This window comes from Papaver somniferum, chromosome 4, assembly GCF_003573695.1.
Source record: "Papaver somniferum cultivar HN1 chromosome 4, ASM357369v1, whole genome shotgun sequence".
In the NCBI taxonomy this organism is placed as follows: Eukaryota; Viridiplantae; Streptophyta; class Magnoliopsida; order Ranunculales; family Papaveraceae; genus Papaver; species Papaver somniferum.
In genome coordinates, this window is record NC_039361.1 from 160588793 (window position 1) to 160606942 (window position 18150).

The window sequence follows — 18150 nt, forward strand, 5'->3', positions numbered from 1 at the left end:
GCACGGTGATGCGGCTTGCATGGTTGTCATGCCTTGGCGCGGAGACGTGGCTGGCATGGTTTGCCATTGGCACGGTGGTGCGGCTGGCATGCCTTGGCGCGGAGACGTGGCTGGCATGGTTTTCCATTGGCACGGGCATGGTTGGCATGCCTTGGCGCAGAGACGTGGCTGGCATGGTTTTCCATTGGCACGGTGATGCGCCTGGCATGGTTGGCATGCCTTGGCGCGGAGACGTGGCCGACATGGTTTGCCATTGGTACGGTAGCATGAGAATTAGGGTTTGGTGTAGATGATGTTGGTCAATGCTAAGGGTTCTGCTGTGGAACATGACACATGTAAAAAAAAAGTACCCTAATAATTCTTACGTAAGTATGCTGATTGGTTCAATAAATGCGCTAATGGTCATAGTGACGTCATGTTAGATGTACGGTTTTACGATTTTAACCCTAAGCTAAAAACCACCATCAACACTTGGTTTCCCTTGTTTGGCCTGTAGAATACGGATTTAAGCGACAAACAACAAGGGAACCGAATGCATTTTTTTAGTCAAGGTACACAATCGGTTTACTCGATATACATATAAAATCTGATTCCTAACGTAACAAATAACCAATCGGTTTATTCAAGTGCTCATGTAATCCGATTCTAACAAAAAAAAAATATACATAAACGATGGGTGGTTCTTCTTAGAGGAATCGGTCTACTCGATACATATATAAAGTCCGATTACTAACATAATAAAACCAACAATCGGATTTTTTTAAGTACTAATGTAAACCGATTCTACTAATCGGTTTCTCGATATACATATAAAGTTCGATTATTGACTAAGCATATAAGAATTCAAAGGCTACACAATCGGTTTTTTGTGAGCACATATGTAATCCGATTCTAATGAAAAAAAGTTACAGAAACAACGGTTATCCCTACCATAACTGAATCGGGCTATTTATACACTGACATTTTCCGATTCCTATTTACATGCAGAACAATCGGTTTATGTGAGCAAGAGCATAAACCGTATCTAAACAGAATCGGTTTACTTGTACACTAACATAATCCGATTCTGTAAAACCCGGAAAATTTTGATTTCAAAATTTTTGATTTCTTAGCGATTGCATGTTACTAAAACCTAGTTTAGAGGATTGGGTTGATAGAAAAGTACCTGATTCGACCTATTTTCTCATCTTCTGCGATACGAGACGCTTCGGCTTCCTCAAGCACTTGCTTCGTTTTCTTTCGAATCACTTCAACAAGTCCGAGATTCTCACCACTAGAAAAATTCCTGTTAGTAGGATGCTTCATTCTTGGTTGTTTCGGCATTTTATAGAAGAAATAAAACGATTAATCGTTTTTGGATCGTCGATAATCGAGTTTTGGTTTCAAAAAATAAAAATGAGGGAGAAGAAAACATGAAGAATCGGTTTTTAGGCTAGAAATAAAAACTGATTTTATTTTTAGGTTTATTATTGAAAGTTGACGGAGATAATTTAGTAATATTAATATTCTTTAGAGGGTAATTTTGGTAGTTTTAATAAACTTAGACACTCCTTATCATGTATAGGCCCCAATTAAATGGCGTAGGCCCCAATTTAACCAGGAATAGAAAGGTCCAATTTCCTCGGTTGGGATCGAGGAACAAAAATGACAAAATATGACAACCGTAAGATTTATCCGACCACTAATATCTCTGGTGACATGGCATATGAATTATGTTTTGTTCGTGTTTGGCTTCCAATGAAAATTAGAATGGATACAACTCCCATTCTCAGAAGCCACCCACATCACAGACACTGCTACTTAATCTGCCAGAAGAACCGGCTCCAACCATTCCGCTGTTACACCTTTCACCACCACCATCAGTCCCCTTTTTAAAAGAAAAAATGAGGGATGATATCCGTTCATCACCACGCTATGATATCAAACTCTTCAGTAATTTCCTTTAGAATAATTGTAACCCTAGATTAATTTGATAATTTAAAGAATTTTGTTCTTCAGGACAAAAAGATATCAACCACCGTCCATTGTGTTAATCCACAGTCTATTTTCGTCTAAGCAATTAATAATTCATACTTATCTTTTTTTGTTTGATCAATAGTATCGTGAGATCATTTCAAATAAAATTGTATAGAAAACTTGGAACTAAAAAAAGGATATCGCTTCGTCAGTTATCCTTGGAAATTTCAAAGTTTAAACCAAGGGAAAAAGTAGAAGCTTAATTTTTGTATATGAAAAATCATCGACAATTATTGGATCACTTAAGCTGATTGTGATTAGCGAAAATGGGAAATGTAAAAATGCATTTAGCTGATTATTTTTCATCACGTATCGTTTGCTATTTTATTTTTTTTGCATTCACGCTTCATTATTAATATATATATCTTCAACCAAACACGTATTAAAACGAAATTGTGTGCCATGTCATCAATGATGATAGCCGTTAAATATATAAGATCCAACGATGAGTGCGTTTTGTCAAAAAGTTTTGGTAAAACCATTTGTTCACCCAGTGGTTTCTCCGTTATGGGAACATCAGTGAGTGGTTGAACATCAAGCGCTTATGACATTGAAACACGCCAGCGTGTATATTTTAAACGCCGCGTTGAAACCAAAAACGCTGGTGTTTGAACTTTAAATGCGGCGATCATACTTCGAGCGCTGGCCTTTGAAGCAAAAACGCCAACGGGTAGTTTTTTGAAATTCAAAATTCACTTTTTTACCTCTATAAATTACCATCATCTTCAAACAATTCACTCACACCAAAATTCACTTCTCTTGAATTTTCTCTTTTAAAATAATAGTCTCCTAAATCAATCTTCCAGTACCAAAGAATCGCAATTCAGATCAAGCTGTAGGGGTTAGTGAGAAGATTACTCAACTTTCAGAAGGTTCGGAAAACAGATTAGAGGCTAATGTGGTATGTCAAACAACAACTGGGTCTGCGAATCGGAGCACTAAAGAGGATGCGGTAGAGACCATGAGGGATAATACTGGGGTCTTGGAAATGGTGGTGCAACTTTCATGGTTCATAGTTGTAAAGGACACCCTATACCAGAAGAAAGATGAGTTCAAGCAGTGATGCTCAAAATAAAATTCGCACTTGTTGTCTAAATCCATTTCGCATTTTAAAATCTGTAGCTACTGATGTGGTTTCCGGTCTAGTATTAAGTCTGTGATTCTTCTATTTGCTGCACTTCTCCCCTCCCAAGATGGCGGTTGTAGCAGAAATCGCATCAGCAGCAGCTGCTGCCCTATCAATTTTGATCATCTCAAGCCGGTGACGAAGCCGGCCTATGTTGAATCACAAGGTTTGACAATTCGAAATCATGTCATCCCATCTATGCAGTTCATGATTCTTGACATCTTGCAGGTTCATCTTGATCATCTCTTCAATAATCGGTCACAATCCAGCGACGTTAGTCAGGAGGGTTGGCAGAAAGCCTCTCCACACTTCGGTCGTAGCAATGTGTCCATAGCTTCTTCAAATTTTGGTATACAAGGACGTTTGGCATTTGGGAATGATGAAGCCGCCAACTACTTCATTGTCCGGACAATTATTAATCATGGGAGTCTCAAATGGGATTCTGGCAGTCGGGTACTCAGAAGCATGAACCCTAACCCTAGTCTATACGGAATTGGTGGAGTTTTCATCAACACGGTTTCCACCATCATTAGCTACGATCACGGACTTCCCATTCTTCCGCTTCCTAGCATCGACAATAACGTGAACATCAACCTGCAATAAAGAAGTTTCTAACTTCAATAAGGATTGGATAAACCATTGAGTGTGATAAAAATTCAGTCGAAAAGTCATGAAGTTACTCACTGATGTTCCACCTTCAGCATGAGTTGACCTGTACCGGGCAGGAGCCTTGACATTCCGCTTGGGTCTCAAGCTACAAGAAGGTCGATTCCTATGGTTATCCTGCAACAAGTCACTTTTTTTAATCAGTCATCCTGATCGAATTGAGACGGAGAAAAATGTGCAACTCACCGAGACAGACACTTCCATATGCTTCGACCGAGATTCCTTTCGAGAAGAAACACTAGTGCTATACATGATGATGAGAGGTATGATCGTGATCAAAATTTCTTATGATAATATACAGGGGCAACTGATGGCGTCCCATTTAAATAGAAAACCCTAAGCATTGAAGGTCAATACACACGATGCTTATCCTATGACGGGTAGTCAAATCCGTTGCGGTTTCTACTGAAACCCTAAATCTCGAATAAGAGTATATGTTAATGTGGTAGAAGTGTAACAATACTGGGGACTGACAGTTCGGGCGGTCAACGTTACAACTACATATGGATCATCTGGAAGATCACGCGTCTGCTTGTGCACTCACGTTGCATGGTCAATTTGCATCTATGTGGATGTTGGTCCATCTCATCCAATTCAATTAGAGGCATGAAGAAGACTTGGCATAAGATGCGATAAGAGATAATTGTTCAAAAATAATAATAATTATGATCTCTAACGCAACATCTCTATAGTCAAACTCAAAACAATATCTACTTCAACGGAAAATAAATAATCTCAAAAAAACTCGCGAGCAAGACTAATTGTCGGATTCGTCGGACTCGTCATCACCATCATCGTCTTCCGTGGAATCCTCTTCAAGCTCTTCCTCAGAATCACTGTTAGAAGTGTCATCAAAATCCTATCTCTCATCAGGATTGTTGTACATCGCATCCCAATACTCTTCCTTTTAGCGTTCAGCTTAATATCAACCTCAACTAATCGCTCAATCTCTCTGGTAAGCCGGTGTGGCTTAATTTTGCGCTCCCTTGGCTTCCATACAAGTTCTTCTTCAACATTTGAATCAGAGGCTACACCATCAGGACGAGAGCGAAGCTTTTCCTCAGCGGCTAACCGTCTGCGCTGAATGCGTAGCCTCTTCTCCCGATACTCAGATACTATCTCATCCTCGGCTATCCTCTTCGAGAATCTATCACGGGCAGTCTTCAGCTGATCAAGAGACATGTCGTTTATGGCTTCCTTAGCTTTTTTCAATGATTGGTCCATCTTGGCACGAGATTCTGCTGCAGAAGTCTTCATATCTGGAACCTTGGAATCCTCGTCAGAAGAGCTAGAGGAATAATCATAATCATAATCACTTCTGATGGAAGTCACCATTATCTGAAACCAGAAGAGCGCACAATTACAGATATGCTAATATCGAATTCTACAAAAATGGTAATTCTAAACTCTTACCTATTTATGGTTTCACAAACTTAGTGATAATAACGTAAAACTCTGAAAACTTGCTTACTGTTTCAAACCTACAAAAAGTGAGCAAAAGACTTATCATTCAAGAGTCAACACTGACTTTTCACGAAACCATGAACAAATCACATAAACACTTCATGTGAACATCTCATGATTTTATACCGCAAAACACACATCATAAAATCATGAAACACAATTTTTTATCTCTAACAATTACTCCAAATTTACTATTTGATTTTATTTTATTTTATCAAAAAAAAAAAAAAAAAAACTCACTTGCTTATAAAAAAAAAACTTATTTTTTTACGTGGGTTAATTTTTGCTCAGTCGAGCATTCGTCTATGGAACGAGGGTCTTTTCTATTTTCCAAAGGTCCACATATTCCAAATAAAATTTTGAAAGTTCATAAAAAATTTCTTATCATGAACTACAGGTCTTTTCAAAAATTCCTTTAACCCTAAGGATCATTATTTACTACTTTTATTACAAACAAACCTACGTTCTTAAAAGTATTTGCAAAGTCCATGCTTTGAAAACAAATTTGAGTTTCCATGAAACCTAATAAACAAAACTTTTACTACTGCACCTAGACCATGTCTATTCAAAAATTTGTGTATCTCTTCCAAATTAGGGATTTTTGCTCGTTCCTTCACTACACCAAATATGCAGATTAGTACGGGCATGTGGCCGTTACTAATTTCGCAACCATCATTTCCCTTTACTAAACTTTAGTAACGGCCACAGCCAATTACGAATTTCGGATTGGTTAGTAACGGCCCAATGTATGTTACTACTAGCAACTGCTAGGAAAATTTCGTTCCAAACGCGTGTGTGCACCCAAATTTTGTAACCGAATATAAACTTCATAGATTAATCAGCCCTTCAGAGATTAAGTCATGCCAAACACGCGTGTACTGCACGAATTCATCACTTATCTTATCTACTATCTTTACTCGTCTCTCTCTCGTTACTCTTTATTCTCGTCTCTCTCTTTACTCATCTCTTTAGTCTAGATCTGCTCTGCAAAACTTCAGAGATTAAATCATGCCAAACTTCAGAGATTAATCTGCTCAGCCTAAAACTGCTTCTCTTAATTCTTTGGTAAGTCCATTAACTCTTTCGATAGTTACATCTCTGTTAGATTCATAGTTAGGTTATATAATTAGGTTTTGATTTTAATGGATTTCATTCATTTTACTGCAGATAGAAGCACGTACTAATCTGGGATTTAGGTCATCTTTCTTTTATGATGCTGCAGCTGCTTTTCTAATCACCATAAGTCAGGTATTATCTTTTTTGTTTCCCTAGTTTTATTGACTGGGTGTAAATTTAGGTCAGTTGGTTGTAGCAAAGATTTGGGTTTTCAATTATTTTTGATTTTGACTTTGTTTTCGGTGAGTATGAAACTTAGAAATCAAGATAAACCTAAAACAAAACTCAGACTCTCTGCAATATGTTTTTTTCTTTCCTATTGAGTTTGTGACTTTGTGTTATCATGTGGTTGGATTAGTTGTTTCAAAATTAACAAAGGTTAGTAGTTTGTTGTGATTTTTGATTCAATTATCAATGGTTACTGTCACATATATCTTCTTAGCACAATGTGAGCTTAAGCATGTAAATTTCTTGATCCTACTACCAAAAAAATGTGTGTACTAAATATGTGTTGCTTAGTTTTCGAAATTTCTTGACTGTGAACATGTTCTCTCCATTTTTTCCCCTCAAATTAACATTTTCAGGCTTGTTGTTACTGAAGAATTCAGTTTTGTTCTCATATTCAATGCAGTAGGTTGTTATACTAGTGACTGTCTGTAGCATGTGTATGCGTTTTTCTTAACTTCCGTTTGTTCATCAAACACTAGTGGTTATTGAGTTGTATCCATCTTAAATAAAATAACACATGCCAAAGTCCCAGAAGAGACAATCTGGATTCTGAACAGCAAGGAAATTTTCCTCTCATCATTCGTAGAGAGAATCCTTGCAATTTGCCAAATTGCAGAATCCCCACAATAATGTCTTTGTCTACTTTTTCATGTCCAAACCATAAAATTGTTGTTCATACATCGGTTTGCCATGTGTATCTTGTTGTTGGCATGGTGGTGGCAGAAAGATGTTCTCATGCCCTTGTATCAGTTGTAAGAATGGTAAAGGACCTATATCTCTAAGTGAGATTGATTATCATTTGCTCAAGAATGGTATTTAGTAGACGCATACAACGTGGCGTTTTCATGGGAAAAAGTCACATAAATATAAACCTAGAAGTGATAATGTAGGAATTGCAGTTGACAATGTAGGAATTGTAGTTGACAATGTAGGAAATTCGTCTGATGATGTAGAAGGTTTGCTGAGATCAGCTACAAATCCCTACTAGTTATCAGTCAGCTCTTACTGACAATGAGAGCTTGGAAAAACTTCTTTGTGTCGATGATGTAGTTTAGAATGATGTATGGCATCATTGCAATGTGTACTGTATTTCTTATTCTGTTTAGAATGCTGTAATAGGTTTTTATATTCAAGAATTATGATTGCTCTGTTTATTTTATCACTTGCGCTATCTCAGTAGGTTTCATTTCTTCCACACATGGATGTTTGTTAAATGCTATTTTACAGGTTACTATGGCAGCAGTGGTGGAAGATGAAAATGGACTTCCGATTTCTCCCAATACAACTAAGCTCCACCACCAGAAGGGCGTTTTGATTCGTACTCATATCCCTGTCTCCTACAAAACTTGGAGGGATGTGCCGGATAAATACAAAGATGATGTCTGGACTGAATTACAGGTAAATACTTACCTCAATATGATTTATGTCAAACTTTTGTTTACTTTTTTGAGTCAGTAAGCCATCAGAATTGAACACTTTTTTTTCTTTTCATATATCATATCTATTACCGGATACTTCTAAGATAAATCTGATAAACTGCTATATGGAGGAGATTTAAGCATGAGTTGAGAAGAGACTATTATGATCCATAGGACACCTATGAAGAAAGGATTGCTCATATTCCTCCAACTGTAACAGAAGAGAACTGGATACTATTCTGTAACAATGAGAAAGAAGAAGCCCAATAGAAAAGTAGAGAAGAACATAAAAAGAAAAGTAAAATCTGCATCCGATATGGTTAGAAGGGTATATCTGCACCCGATATGATTATAAGGGTCTATCTGTCTTTGTGGAAATGATGAATTCTTCAGGGATATCTCATCCATCATCATATGACTTTTATCTTTTTTGTTAATATCTCCACATCATCCTATGACTTTCATTTTTTTTTGCTAATGTTCACACTTTTGGATGTATGTTGAACATGATGGCATGTACCCATATGCTTTTCTGCATATGCAAAAACTCTGATGCAATTGTGTTCAAGGCAGACTCTTATGCAAACTCTGATGCAATTCTGCTAAGTATGGTAACGAAGATGTAATATTATTTTGTGTGTGTGGTTTTTGTTGGTGTATGTGGTTTTTGTAGGTGTATATGTTTGCAGTTGTGCAGGTTAGGTATGCTGAAGCGAATGTAGCCACCTGGGGAATGTCAATCCCTGGTAAATATCCTATTTGACACTTTCTTGCGAGGTACTATGCTTAATGATCAAATTGTTGTGGGATTATGGTGTTGGTGACCTTGGCATTTCATCTGCACGAGTTTGGTGACTTCCTTCTATCAGGATCCTACAACTATGGTGAATATTTTTCATCTCTCTACTACTGTATGTGCGCTTTCTGTTTGTTGAAGAACTTGAAGAGTTATGAGGCTTGTAGTCTGTAACACCATTAAGCTTGTGTAATATCAGAAGTCTTGTCATCTAGGGACAAAGTGTTCTACCTACAAAGTCATACTATAATCAAATGACTACCATTTTATCTCTCTCCATAGTTTGTTTGTCTCAAAGCATAGGGAAATTGGGTTGCTGATTTCTATTTTGTTGCAGGCCAAAATCTTCCACCAAATGTGATAAATCAACTTGCAAAGGAATTGAAGAATCTCGATGAAATACCTCCAGAGGGCATTAAGGTGGTCATCAATGATGATGACTTTTCCACCATATTTGCATATATTGAAGGACCTCAGGTGTGTGGCTCTTCTTCTGATTCATAGTCTCTTTTTTTGTGATTTGCATTGCTTCGTACTGAGTGAGAAATAAAGTGGTTTTACAGCCGGAACTCCATATGAGAATGGTGTTTTCCGTATGAAGCTGATATTGTCTCTCGATTTTGTTGCACTACCTGTGCCAATCATGTTTTTGGCTGCTTACTTATACCAGTGGCAACTTTTATTTATTGTGACAGGTGGTCAAATGCTTACTGATAGAACCATTTCCAGAATCATCTTTGAATGAACATTCTGGTAAAATGTTGCTTGAAGATTATGAAGAGTATGTCAGGCTAGCCGGGTGAGACTTGTCTCTCTTTCTTTGTTTCACATTGTCTCCCCCATGATCTTGTATGACCGCCACTCACCCCACCCCACCCCCTACATAGACCAGTTTGTTTGATCTTGTTCACCTGCATGTGCTAAACTGGCTTGCTGGTAATTGCAGGCCGTTACTGAAAGTATTCCACTGAAGCAGTCAAATTCGACTTTTTCAAACTCACAGGTGGGCACCTAATACTTCTAGATTCCCTCTTTTCTAGTTTGTCAGGATTTTATTCATAGACATAAATCTTTGTTGCATATGACTGATGAACTCACCATAAATATTGTTCAATGTTGCAGGTTGTCATATAGCCGGAGAAGTTGAACTCAAGATTGATGTCATCTAACCATGCTGGCGAACTGAAGATGGACAAGTGAGAGTTCCTTTTATACATAGTTTATATGTTGTAGAACTACTTCTGAAACCTTGAAAGTTAATGACTTAAATATCATACAGCCTAAGTATCACTGAAATTCCTCCATTTCTTTTGTTTAGTCTATATGATAAACATAGTGATTGGAAATGTTTTCTTCCATTTATTTTGTGTAATGTCTTTGATGGTTAAAATATTGCATGTTTGTAGAATGAATTGGATTGAATGGAATAACTCCAGGGAAATGAGGTTTACAGGGAATTGCAGGCTGTTTTGAAATGGGAGGGAATCTGATTTTGACTAGGTCAACAAAGACGGACTTCATTTTTTTTTGGTTGCAAAAAATTTAGTAACAACGACTTACTGTTACTAAACTTGTTACTGAAAAATGTGGGTCGGTCAAGATTGACCTAGTCAAAGAAATTTGTAACCGAGTAAAAAATTAGTAACGGACAGATTGCTGTTACTACTTTTTACCAGAAAAGAGCATTCTGTCAACGCTGACTAAGTCAAGATATTAGCAACACGTATAAAAATTAAGAAACGGATGATACGCAGTTACTAATTCAAAATTAGTACGGCAAGTTGGCCGTTACTAACGCCGTTATAACCCAAGATTAGTAACGGCGAAATGGTCGTTACTAAAATTTGTTACAACCCATTTTATAACGGTCGAAACCTGTTACTACCCCGATTTCTAATGCCGAGTTCCTGTTGCGAATCCCCAAATTTGATGTAGTGCTTAAACTAACGAACAAACGGGCATATATACGTTTTCTAAAACAAATTCTTCATAAATCCTACGCATGCATGCAACTGTGGGATTTTTATTTTATGAACAACTCATGAAATCATAAAACACAAACAAAAAAAAAACGAACAGACTTACATGTCGGCGCAGGCCGGAATTTGGTCGCCCGGTGATCGGACGGGCGACGACGCTGGAATCCGGCGAACTTCTTGCTCCTGCTATTGCTCGCGTGGTGATGAAGAGAGGGAGGTGCACGATTTATCAAACAATAAAAATTATTATTAGGGTTACTTACCTTTTATACCAATTTTATTTCCAAAACCTAATGCACATGGGTTTTCTCTTTTGGACTTGGGACACAAACGCTAAACCGACCAAAATTGGGCTTTTGATCGACCAAATCAGCGACGCCTCATCTTTTTATTCTCATAATATGATACTCTATCATACTATCAGGGACCATACCTCAATATTTGCTCGTACGTAACACCACTGGAGCGAATTGTGGATTCTGAACATACCTTTGTAGACTGAGTTCAACCACCAATCTCATCGACTGGAAATCACCATCTAATGCATACTGCGGAACATGAATATCCCTCACTAAGCAGGGGACTTAATGTTGATGGTGGATTTTCAACAAAGATCAAAACCGTAAAATCATGATGCATGTTTTTGACACGGCTTTCAGGCATACAAAGATTCATATTTTACGAAGCCATGATGAATATGTATGTCTAAAGGCCTCCACTAGATGAGCGTTCGATCCCTGATATTTCATCGTGCTCTCTGTGTAGAATAAAATAATTGGGCGGTTCGCCGTAGATTGAGAGCTTAACGCCTTCAGGACATCGGTGACACTCACTGTTCCCTGACTACATGAGAGAGACCCCACTCCACGTAGAAGAACGATTGGGCGGTTCTCCGTAGATTGAGATCAATAACGCCTTCAGTACGTCGTTGACACTCACTGTTACTTGACTATGTGGAGCGACCGTGTATAGACCCAGGCAATTCTCCGTAGATTGAGAGCATTAGCGCCTTCAGATTCCGGCAACACTTGATGCTCTCTGACTATGCACCTTTCAGAATGTGTATGACGCTTTAACTGGCTAATATCCTTTCTGCAATAGAATAATTCTTCCGTGACATTCATCACTGAATTCCCAGAATGATCTATTTTTGCTCATATTCCATGGTCGAATCCACCGCCTGATCCCATGGAATGGAAATAAACAATTATCTTTTGCTCCGATTTCATGATCGAATCCACGGCTTGATCTCATGGAATGGCAATAAACAACTACATTATCTCGTTACTCCAATTTCATGCTCGAATCCACGACTGATATCATGGAATGGTAATAGGTAATTTTATTATTCCGAATTCATGGTCGAATCCACAGATGGTCCTATGAATTGATAATAAAACAACTACTCATTTTATTATTCAGTTTCATGAATTATTCTCCACTGAATTTCACAAACTAATAATAAATACTCAACAACCGGGCATCTGGACCATCACTGAGTAAGCCCCACAAAATGGTGCAAGTGTACTTGACAATGATGCACGACTGAGCACCCGGATGCACAAACGAGCATTCAAAAATATGGACAGATGAGGAATCCTACGCAAAACAGGAGAAACTAATAAATAATAATAAAATAATAAGAGGCTCCATGGGCCGAGCCCACTGGCTAGCCGGCCGTGCCCTAGCCGGTCCCATGCCTATTCCATTATTTTTCCCTATTTTGTTATTTTCATGAACTCATGAAAACTCCTTGATTTTAGCAACTTTCCTTGTTTGAGCGAAACTCATGAATTCTCCGTAACTTCAAGGATTCATGAAAAATAATATTATAAAATAGGAAAATGTGTGCGGGATCGGGCAACCTAGACGGCCGGCCATGCCCAAGTCGTGGCCGGTCCCACACCTTACAATCCCTATCCTTTTATAATTATTATTTCCCAGTTTCATGAAACTCCTCCGTTTCAACAAAACTCATGGATTCTCCATAATATCACGGTTTCATGAAATATAATAATATAAAATTAGGGAAAGAATTGTTGGACCGTGCAACATAGCCGGCCGGCCATGCGCTAGCCGTGGCCGGTCCCACACCTTGCAATCCCTAGTCTTTTATAATTATTATTTTTCTCAATTCATGAAACTCCTTGGTTTGAGCAAAATTATGATTTCGTCATAATTTCTCAAATTTTGTTCGAATCATGAAAAACCAAAAGCCAACATGGTCATAGGACCGGCTAGCCTCTCACAACAATTTTAAATGTTAAAATACTCTTACTTTAATATTTACAAAATATTGATCAATTGAGCATACATGCTCATTCCAACAAAAATCAAGAATTTCAGTCAAGATGAAACTCTTCTGAAAATTCACAATGTTGCTCGAACGCATATCAGAAAATAATGAAACTCTCAGTACGGAAATACGGACACTATGGTAACACGTGCATGCCTTCTTGACCCACCAGGGTCATCCCTAGGGCTTGCGCAAAGACGGTCCCACACGTTTTCATAATTCTGACCTAATTTGCTCAATTGCTCATATTGGGCCCAAATTCTCTACAACTAACCTGGAGATTGCTCAAACGACCAACAGCTGGTCCCGTGACCACCAAGAGCGGTCCTTATGCTCTCTTCTTTGGTCCCTCATTTTTCGTACTAAGGTTTTATCACCTAATGCTGAATCCAGCAATATTTCAATAAATGATGAAACCAGCATTTAATCATCATTCTTTCACCAACCCTCCAACTGAGGACATTGGTGCATGCTCACTCGATCACTGGGCACCACATGGACACCCATCATCCCATGTGGTCGGTCCCTCTATCACTCATGACCTATTTTCAGCGATTCATCAATTAACAGATAATTGATCTGAAATTAGGGTTTCGAATAAATGTTCCACGAATCATCATTCTGAGCAATATTCAAACACTAATGAATTTATGTTGATTCAGCAACCAACATATGAATTAATCATTTGGTAATCTACCAATATTTTAATATTTTATTGGGTCACATAACCAATAAATAATTCGTCGAACCGAGCAATACTCGCTCAGTTGCTCAAATATTGATCCAGCTATCAATATTTAGTAATTTATCAGTAATTTTTCGAATTGAGCAACACTTTCTCAGTTGCACGTCAAATTATCAATAATCATTAATTTTTCGAATTGAGCAATACTTGCTCAGTTTCTCGTCAAGTTCTCAATATTCAGTAATTCGCCGAATTGAGCAATACTTGCTCTTTCTCAAATACTGGTCAGTAATTCATCACTGAATCTACAATTATGACATCATTTCAGAGAACTACATGTTCGATCCATGAATCGCTGAGTATTTATCACTCTTGCTCGATTCAACAAAACCTAGACTCATATGATCAGTCAACAACTGACTAATTAATACACGTCTGTCATGCAGACTCCACGATTCGTAAGACATCAATCACGTCAAATTGGGGGATATCAATTAGGGTTTTGTTCTGGCAGCCTACAACACGTGGATTCATCCACAACGAGAAATGCGAGTAAGTCGTGTCAGCGGTTGAAGGAGTTAGCAAATTAGTGGGTGAATGATCAACCAAGTCTCTGCAAAATGTGTAACTGGTTTCACCACGATCTCCCACTTTCCCACTCTTTCACTCAAGAAACTGTCACACTTATAGGGATCAAGGTGTTCACGACTCTAACAATATAAATAAGTCTCTGAATCCATGATTGAGGACAACGAATGATTACCATCATCAACAATTGTCAACACAGAATTTCTCGAGTAATTACTCTCAGGAATTCATCAATTTAGCAGAACTTATTCTAACTCAACAGTTCATCATTATTGCAGAAACCTTCAACACATCCACAATCCTTGATCATCATTGATCCCACACAATTCTTAGCTTCCCTCCTACAAATCAACCCATCTCCCTCTTTGCGACCGAATTGACTCTGGAACGGCCATTGACTTGGTTTAGACCGGATTCCTACAAATTGATCTCTCGAATCTAAGAACTCCCTTTGCAGTGCATCTGTGTGAGGTTGAACAGTTTTCTCGGTTGAGGAGTCTCTACAACACGCTCGTCTCTTCAATTCCCTAAAAAAACAACGACTCGTTCTTCCCCATCTACAATGATGATGATAAATATATTTTTATTAGATAATACTTAGGATTAGTTTGATATTACTGCGAGCTTTACAAAAGTGCTTTTACGATGCACGTTACTGTGCCGAGTTATGTAAAAACAACAATTGAATGGTTGCCGATATACGTTACTGTTCCGAGCTCTGTAGAAAAAAACAACAATTCAATGTTGCAAATTATAGACTAAAGCTAAAACTATTTTAAAAATCAATCAATTGTTCCTTGGAAAATATCAGGTTCATCTATAGTTAGTGAGAAAATGACAAAAGCAGACATATCTCTGAAAATTGTCTATTCTTTTTTATTGTGCTTAAAATAAGTAAATTTTTCTACTATATTATAGTACTAAATTTACTAATTAGTATTATTAATAAAAAGTATTATTTTTTCAAGGCATTATTTCTTCAGTTGTTTGTTGAGAATGGATTACTCTAGGGAGAAGATAAATCAACAGATGTGGTTTTAAGATTTGTCGGGTCGGGGCAGGAAAGAAGATGAAACCTATAAAAAAAAATTGACCATGTACAAGGCTCTATGCAAATCAATTGTAATAGATTTAGTTTCTCATGTCTTTCTTTATTCTCGTTTTGTCATGATTTCTGTTTCTGCCATTTCTCCTCGACTTCATGTGATTATGCGTGCTTGAGAAGTTCATGGTAATAGGTAAGGAGAGAAGATAAGAAGATAAGAAACAAAATGGATCAATAATTACAAATTATTAAAATTTAGGAAAATGAATAAATACAAATCTATATAACTTTGGAATAATTTATATCATCAAAGGGATAAAACGTATTCCTGAAGCTAATAGATTTTGTAAGATTAATCTGATTGATTTTGAAGTAATTTTGCGTTTTCAGTTTTGTTACAAATTTGGTGAACGACCTTTGATGATTTATTTGTTTTCGAAGTAAAGACACTACTTTGTTTTGAATAAGTGAATGAAGTAGTGTTCTATTACCCACATGCCCATAGGAATTTGAGGAGTTGGTTAACGATTAACTATGTTTGTCCTAAAGGATTGTATGACTTACGAATATAATATTAAAATATTTGAGGCTAAGAACATGTTTATTAACCAACACCTAAAAAACATTTAGACTTGGATCGATTGGATCGATTTTTCGCCAACAGTTACGATATGTATGAACAAATAGATATATTTGAAATACATATCTTTTCCTGTGCCGTAACGGCACTGTCAGCACGGGTGTTATACAAAATTCTAGATAATTATGTTACATTATTTAACGATAATAGTGGATTTCTGGTAAATCCTCCTGAATTTTTAAATGAATCCCGAAAAACAGAGCATTATGACATTTGAATCAATAGTACTTAACCGAAACCAACTTAAAGCCATTTATGTTATGTCAAAAAAGTAACTCAATTCACCTACGAACTTCCATATTAGGCCACAAAAAATTCACACCATATAACTGAAAGGTGGTAGAGTTGGCTGTGAAATTCACTTATAGACCCCTAACGACATCAAATCTAAATAGGATGTTGTAATTAGAAGGTCTAAACATGGCCCCATAAGACAGTCCATTGAAGCAGGAATTCAAAATGTAAGTGAATGCAATTCAAAATCCTAACATTTTTCCATTATGCATACTACAACAAAAGATATCGTGATTAATTAATGATTGATTAGTACTACAGATTTATAGTAATTGTCAAATGCAATTCAAAAGTATAAAAATCTGATACACCAAAAGGATCAATAACTGATCAGTACGCGCGCCTAACCCCAAGTAATATCTGTCTAATGTGTATAATTTCTCATGTGGGAAAATATTGGTTTTGGAAATTTAAATCCACAATTGTATGTTCGAAAAAAAAAATAGAAAGTTTTACGTGGAAGTAACTTTCTTAATCTGGCTATCTGGTGTGAAGGGAAAATAACCTACAAACTGACCTGCAAGTGCACAGGATCAATTGTAGTTAGTGATGGGAAGAAAAGGTTTGTCCACAGGGACTTGGAGGGAGCTATTGAAGTTTTCTAGCTAGTCTGAGCTAGTGACAGGCAGTGAAAGTAAGAGACAAAGCACTGAAGCATGAATAAGATGGTGTTTACAGGGGCAGTATAAAAATAAAGCAAGAGAAAGACCAAGGCAGAGAGCCAAGGTCAGGGAAGCTCAGCAATTAACCAAAGGCAGTGAAAGAGAAGTAAACAAAGATGAGGTAAAATACTAAAGAACACTAGGGATTTGATTCCACCATCTAACCTATCTAGGCAGTGTTACTTGTGAACTAAAATCTTGTCCCTAATGGACCTAGGTTAAGGTTCAAGCCTGCCTATGGTCCGGGGCTGCATTAGTGGAAGAGAATTAGCTTAATTCACTAGCATCACCCCTAGCATTGAGTGTCTGTTTAAGGCACACTCAATTACAGGTGATGTTTGATCCCTAAACTTCATTACCTCCCTACTTCAGTTAAATGTGGATGGTTAAGTCCCTAAATTCTCTAGTTCACCCCTAGCATTGAGTGTCTTCTTACAGCACACTCAATCACAGGTGACTTCAATCACCAAGAACACTAACATCCTAATTCAGTTATACCTACAAGAATGTTCACTAAGTTTTTTCTACCCAACAAGGTCTTCAGGCTTCATCTAAGCCCCAACTGATGATCTAGAACATGTTGACAGTAATTGATGACATGATACACATAAAGAGTAATTGAAATTGCAAATTAAAAATTAACCCTAAATTATCAGTAAATTGACATTGGAATTGAAATTGAAATTAACCCAATTAGGGGGTATCTCGGCTAACCAAGAACACCCTCTACACATACAACACCCCCTCTATTTATACCCAAAAATGAAGAACCCTAATTTATGAAACCCTAATTTTCAACAGTGAAATTAACTCACCTAATCTTCAAATTGACGTCGACCCATCCTTCCTCTGACTCTCCTGCTCCATTCCCACGCGCCAATTGCTACTCTAGACTCGCCTAATCGATTGATTTTTCTTCTAGGGTTTCAGAGAAAGGGTGAGAAGAAAAATCAATCAAATAGGGGGCTAGAAAGAGGGGGGTGATGATAGTAGTGATGGGTTGTGGTTGTTGTGGAGAGTTGGTGGTTTGGTGGCTGTTGCAGGAGGGGTGGTGACGACAGGGAAGAAGGTGGTGGTGATGGTGGTGCGGCAGGGTATGGTGGTTGCAGACGGGGTGAGATCGATTAGGTT

The 18150-nt window shown here is 37.6% G+C and overlaps 1 long non-coding RNA gene across 2 annotated transcripts; it reads left to right on the forward strand.

Moving 5' to 3' along the window:
- The first annotated feature begins 6217 nt into the window (after positions 1-6217).
- Positions 6218-10271, forward strand: LOC113274436. Of its 2 annotated transcripts, XR_003323017.1 has the most exons (8): positions 6218-6337; positions 6440-6520; positions 7844-8014; positions 8708-8918; positions 9168-9307; positions 9526-9629; positions 9777-9833; positions 9953-10271. It is a non-coding gene; the product is annotated as an uncharacterized LOC113274436 (long non-coding RNA). The 2 variants fall into 2 exon arrangements; XR_003323016.1 differs by having other exon boundaries at positions 7844-8918.
- The last annotated feature ends 7879 nt before the right edge of the window (positions 10272-18150 follow it).